General features: G+C 34.8%; 1 protein-coding gene across 1 annotated transcript in view; it reads right to left on the reverse strand.

The window, feature by feature from the left end:
- Window positions 1-2921, reverse strand: part of HELRODRAFT_194685 (hypothetical protein) — a gene marked incomplete at its 3' end in the record, with an annotated part of 7667 nt that extends 4746 nt beyond the window's left edge. Inside the window, exon 1 of the mRNA XM_009033564.1 lies at window positions 2510-2921. The remainder of the gene's footprint in view (window positions 1-2509) is intronic.
- Between the last annotated feature and the right edge of the window lie 3709 nt (window positions 2922-6630).

Here is a 6630-nt window from a genome sequence, read left to right on the forward strand (position 1 = left end):
GCGTTCATTTCAACAGAAATGGTATGCCACTTATGATTGGCTAGAGTATTCTCAAACGATAGATGCAGCATTCTGTTATGCTTGTCGACATTTTCCTATGGCTGGAAATTTGCCAGATAATACTTTCACACGCAGTGGTTTCTCTAATTGGAAAAAAGCAACATATTCTGATGGAGGATTCATTTCGCATATACGTTCAAATGCGCATATGGCAGCATATCAGACTTGGATTGAATACAAAAATAAAAAACCACAACAAGCTATTCTGGATATGTTATCAGACAAAAGAGAGAAACAAATAAAAGCTAATCGCCATTATATTGCAGCTGTTATTGATGTACTCAAGTACACTGCTGTGCACAAAATAGCCCAAAGAGGACATGACGAAAGCAGTAGCAGTATGAACAGAGGAAATTTTCTCGATTTAATAAATTTGGTTGGCAAGTATGACTCTGAAATAGGTAAAAAAATAACTTCATTGCCGGGAAATGCAAAATACACAAGCAAGACGATCCAGAATGAAATACTTCATTGCATGGCAGCAATGGTTCAGCAACAAATCATCAATGAAGTCAAAGAGAGTGTTCAATTTGCAATAATGGTAGATGAAACGAAAGACTGTCGAAAAACAGAACAGGTTAGCCTAGTAATACGATATTTTGTACGTGACGCCGTATGCGAAGCATTTATTGGATTTGTGCCTGCTCATGATCTAACTGCTGATGGTTTGAGTAATCTTATAATTGATGAACTGAAAAAATTTAGCCTCGATTATCAATCAAACCTGATTGGTCAAGGATATGACGGAGCGTCTGTCATGAGCGGCAAACACAAAGGAGTTGCTACTCTAATTACTCATCAAGCAAAACAGGCATTATACATTCATTGCCATGCTCATCGGCTTAATCTAGTCCTAGTAGATGTGGTTAAAAGTGTGCAAGTTGTGGATAAATTTTTTGCCTTGTTGGAAAAGCTTTATGTTTTTTTATCTGGCTCATTTGTCCATGAAAGATGGATTAACGTTCAGAAAAGTTTATATAAAGGAAAGCCACCAAGAGAATTACACAAGTTAAGTGACACACGATGGGCGTGTAGATATTATGCATGCAAAGTTGTAAAAAATCATTTAACTGCCATTATACAGCTCCTGCGTGAATTGTCAGATGGCCAAAATGCAAATCGTGCATTAGATGCGCGTTCTCTTTTGATTCACATCGATAGTCAGTTTATTGACATACTAGCGCTAATGTGTGATATTTTCGGTCGAACTCAGTCATTATCTATTATGTTGCAATCTACTCATATCGACTTGTTAAAAGCTTGTGATTTGATTGAGTCTGTACGGGAAGATTTCAGTGATATGAGAACAAATGAAAAGCAGTTTGAATTAATGTGGAAAAATGCAGTATCGTTGTTTAATGCTAACAAAGAATGTTTAGTACCTGCTAGAACTCCACAAAGATCACGGTGTCTTCCTCAAAGTTTAGAAGATACTATAATTCTAGAAACGATTGGAGAAAGATCACGAATTAATAACAAAAATACATTTAAACAGCAAGTTTTTTATCCAGTTTTGGATAAACTCATTGCCGAGTTTGACCGTCGTTTTGGCGAGCAGCAGCGTAGCGTCATGAAAAGCTTGCAAGCACTCAGTCCGTCGTCCAACAGTTTTGCAGATATAACTCTTGTTAAACCATTAGCGGTGATTTATAATGCAAATGTGGAAGACTTAGAGCATGAGCTGCATCAGGTAAAACGTCTAATCGGGCGCGCTCAGGATGATACAAAGCCAACAACATTACTAGGACTACTGATGTTTTTAAAACCATTCAAACAAGCGTTTCATGAGTTTTATCGATTATGTAAAATTGCCGTTTCGCTTCCTGTCAGTACAGCAGCATGTGAGAGGAGTTTTTCTGCATTGAGACAAATTAAAACATACATAAGAAACTCTATGCATTACAGTAGATTAAGCAGTGTATCAATTCTTGCAATTGAAAAAGAAAGAACATTATCATTGCATGAAACGGAAATTATTGATGTTTTTGCTACTAGTCATAAAAACAGAAAAATGACTTTATTATAATATTTTTTTCTAAATGTTTTTTAAAATTGGTTTTATTTGTAATAAGGTATGTATGTCTGTGTATGTATGTGTATATGAAGTTGGACTTATTAATGTGCATATGAGATATAATACATGTATTGTATATATATGAATACCTTTTAGTATTTTTTTTTAATTTTTTTTTGGATTAATGTGAAAAGGACAATGTTTTACTGATGCGGGCCCATAAACATCTTTTTGTTTTTGATAATAATAAATTGCAGACATTTTTTAAATAAAACATTAATACATTTAAATATGTGTCTATTCGAAAAGGTTTTTATTACAATTCTTCTAGTTCATTTCAATAAACTTGTATATGTAAAAACAAAGATATACCTAAATCATCATCATATCATCATCAACGTTTAGACTTTAGAGGCATTTATTTGTCCAAGCATGTTTGTCCAGGTATATGGCATTACATCCTGGGTATGCCTTGAAATGTGGGACTGGATAATGACAGGTTTATCCAAGCTCCTACCAATATGTGTGCTATGAATCACCAAAATCGGAACCGATAATTCGTCATTTAGATAATCAGATTTGAAAACAAATGAAACAGGCAATTAATATTGCACCAAAGGATGAGTGAAATAACATTAATTAAGTTATTCGCTGCACCTTAGTAGTGCTTAAGAAAGAAATAATACCTAAATAAACTTTAATTTTTAATAATTGCATTACATAAGAATATATATATATATATATATATATACATATATATATATATATATATATATATATATATATATATATATATATTAAATCTTTTTGAATATGTTTTAATTTGTTTGTTGTGTACTTTTAAACACAAAACACTCCAGCATGTCTGGCCCCCCCATGCCCTACCCCTTGCCCATCGCTTGCCCCCCCAAAACCAATTACCTAGATCCGCCCCTGAGCAACAGCAGCAGTAGCAGTAAAAGCAGCAGTAGCAGTAAAAGCAGCGACAACAGAAGCAGTAGCAGTAATAGCAGCGACAACAGCAGCAGCAGCAGCAGTAGTAGCTGTAAAAAATTTCCAAAAATTCGTTAGGATCCGGCCTGGTCATCAAAAATTCACTTTTTAAAAAAAAGTTGATGACCATTTTCAAATATTTTTGAAAACCCTGGCCTCCCCCTGTCAAATCGAACTAGATCCGCCTCTGGTTATAGCAGTAATAGAGGTAATAGTAATAATAATTATAATAAAAGTAATAAAAAAAATGATAATAATAAAAGTTACTAAACCACCTTTTTCCACCGGACTTTACTGCTGTTGTTACTCCTGGGCGGGGGGCATACTTCGGCATGGTCTGCTTTCATGTGGTTCTTTAGCGTCGCCTGTTTCTCGAAGCCGGCCTGGCAGTGCTGACACTTGTAGAACGAGGCCAGCATGTCCGGATGGCGCTTGGAGACGTGGAGTTTTAATTTGTCCACTCTAAGATTAGGTATCGACGATGGGTATAAATAACAATGATGGAAAAGAATAAAAATGTCAGTAATAATAATAATAATAAGAACATTCTTTTATTTTCTAACTCCAAATACCAAATATCAATAATGAAATATTCACAAAATCCTATTAATCTAAAATGCTCGTCACTGCAAGTGACGAGCATTTTAGATTAATAGGATTTTAAATGGACTGGTTTAATTGTTCAATTGGGGTTCAATCATTCTTATTATTTTGGCTTCATCAATCAAATTTTATGATAAACATAGACTTGCAATAAAGTTAATAAAAAGACAATAATATATTTTATACAGTAATTATAATTATAATAATAGACCTTGTAAATGTCTTGGGACAGCAATTACACTGACAAATGGTTTTCTTCTTATCGACATCATCAAGAGATTCAGGTTTATTATTATTACCATTATTATTACTACTATTATTATTGTTGTTATTATTATTGTAGTTGTTATTATTATTATTATTGCTGATGTTGTTCGGCGACCCAGTTATGTCTGATAGGTTGGCCGGGGGTAGCGAATCAACATGAGACCTCAAATGTAAGTCAAGATCGTTGTTGGATTCAAGGTGAATGCCACAAAGAGGGCATTTAATTGTGTTAGATTGTGACTCCTTTTGGAATCTGTTGGTATTTATGCTGATATTTGTGCTGCTGCTGTTGTTGCTGTCAATGTTGCACTTTGTTGGATGTTGTTGTTTTTTAGGAGTTTTCCTTGTGTTGCTCTGCTGTTGCTGCTGAGCGTTGTGGTTGTTGGTGTTAAAGAAGTTATTATCATTATTGTTGTTGTTGTTGTTATTAGAGAGGGTCATCTGCTTGTGTTGTTGCTGATGTTGTTGTAGATGGAGAGCAGACTGCAAACTGTAGTCTGTAATGTTGTTGTTGGAGTTAATGAAGTTGTTTTTGTTACCATTTTTAAGATTAGATTTGTCATAACCTTGGTTCATGTTATTATTCTGACAACTGTTGTCTTCAGGAGTTGAATGAGATTGATTATGATGAGAATAATTTGTCGGGGATGACTGAGTGTTCCAACTAGAACTAGGAAAATTAGGGTTGGGTGCATTTTGGAAAGGTCTGTGTGGAATGTATGAGTCTGCATCAGAAGATGAGGCATTATTGTTGTTGTTTTGAGTGTTATTGTCATTGTTGCTGTTGCGACCAGCAGAATCATTTTGAGAGTTTTTACTTGAATTAACTTTTAAGTTCTCCCCAACACTGCTACTATTATTACTACCATTGTTGGAATTAGACGTGGAAGACGACGATTTGATGGGAAGTTGCCCTGGGTGATAATAAAGATTAGGATGGTTAAAAAAGTTTGTATGCGCATTGCGCTGGTTTTGTTCGTTCTCCAGATGGCGCATATGATCTGAATGAAAATGTCCGGCCATCCCCGGCGGGTAATAGAACGGCGACGACATGCACTGTTTACTAGACCCAGGTCCAGAATTAGGAGCTGGAAAGTATTCGGCAGGATGACGACAGTTTCTGGGATCATTTTCGGCCAAAAAACGGCTATAGTTAAAATTTTGATAAAAATTAAAACTACTCGGATCAAGAAAGTTGTTGAACGGCTGAGGAAAACACTTCAAATCAACGCTCCCATCGGATCCTGCAAAAGAGGGCAACTGACAGTTTTTCATCTGTCTAATTCGCCCGTTAAAATACTCCATTTTAATCAAATTTTATTTCATTCAAGGACAACAATTACAAAACCGGCAGCGTTAGCCATCTTGTTGTTCTTACTACAATCTTGGCAATTAATTAATTAGCAAACAATCCAAGATGGCGAATTTTATTCTTTTTTGTTATTATTTTTTTAAAAATTAATCTTAATATGTAAATAACTTTTAATTTGAACACATTTAGATGTGAAATTTGTGAAACCAAATTAATCAAATTTTTATGATGCTGAAACAGAAATATGACAAATATAATATTCGCACTTTGCACTTGTTATTTCTTCTCAATTTTAATTCTCAAACGAAAGTTAATTTTGTTCACAAGTAAAATTATCAAAAACAATACTGAAATTGCTGAAAGTCCGCGTAAATGATTGAATTTAAACTTAAAACTACCTCAAAAAAATTTCATTTGAAAAATATTTGTTTGATAAGCACACATAACTGCTGAGTTTAACGTAACCAGGATGGCCGAGTGGTTAAGGCGTTGGACTTAAGATCCAATGGACATATGTCCGCGTGGGTTCGAACCCCACTTCTGGTAGTAAAATTTTTATTTTTTTTTTGAATTTTTTTCATCTCTTTGATTAAATTTCTTTTAAACATTCAACAACGCAACAATGATAAATTCTTATTATTGACCGAATTCGATTGCATCGAAGTCCCTTGTTATAACATGCATTGTATTGGGTGCTTTGTTTCACTGCAGCTGCTGCTACTACTACTGCTGCTACTACTACTGCTGCTACTACTGCTACTATTATTGCTAGTGCTGCTACTACTACTAGTGCTACTACTACTACTGCTGTTGCTACTACTGCTAGTGCTGCTATTACCGCTAGTGCTTCTACTACTACTGCTGCTACTACTACTGCTGCGGCTGCAGATGATGATGATAGTGAAAAACTTGGTGAAAGATGACGACGATGATGATGTCATTGAAAGAAATGTCATAGACCTCAATGCTATCAAGTATGTTATTAACAACAACATTAGCGACGGTTATAATAATGGTTGTACTTCTTTGCAGTAATTAAACGTACGTTTAAATAAGGTTCATTCCGAGCAATCTATCAGCAATTATAAATAGGGTAAAAACCATCTTCACGAAACTCCGCCCTAAATTCCTAACTGACCAATCACGCAGCATTTTATTCTTTCGAAGTTGTTATTATTATCTTTGATAATAATAATATATTAATAATTAATTCCGATATTAATTCTGAACGGCAAACAGCGTTTTTCGGATTTTTCAGTGGATTTGAAAGTTATTTTATTACGTAACGTTTGGCAAATGGTAATTGCGTTTACTGCCGTCTAGTCACTGAATATCATCATCGTCGTCGTCGTCATCGTTGGAAGAACGAGAACTTGACAGA

This window comes from Helobdella robusta (assembly GCF_000326865.2).
Source record: "Helobdella robusta unplaced genomic scaffold HELROscaffold_94, whole genome shotgun sequence".
Taxonomy (NCBI): Eukaryota; Metazoa; Annelida; class Clitellata; order Rhynchobdellida; family Glossiphoniidae; genus Helobdella; species Helobdella robusta.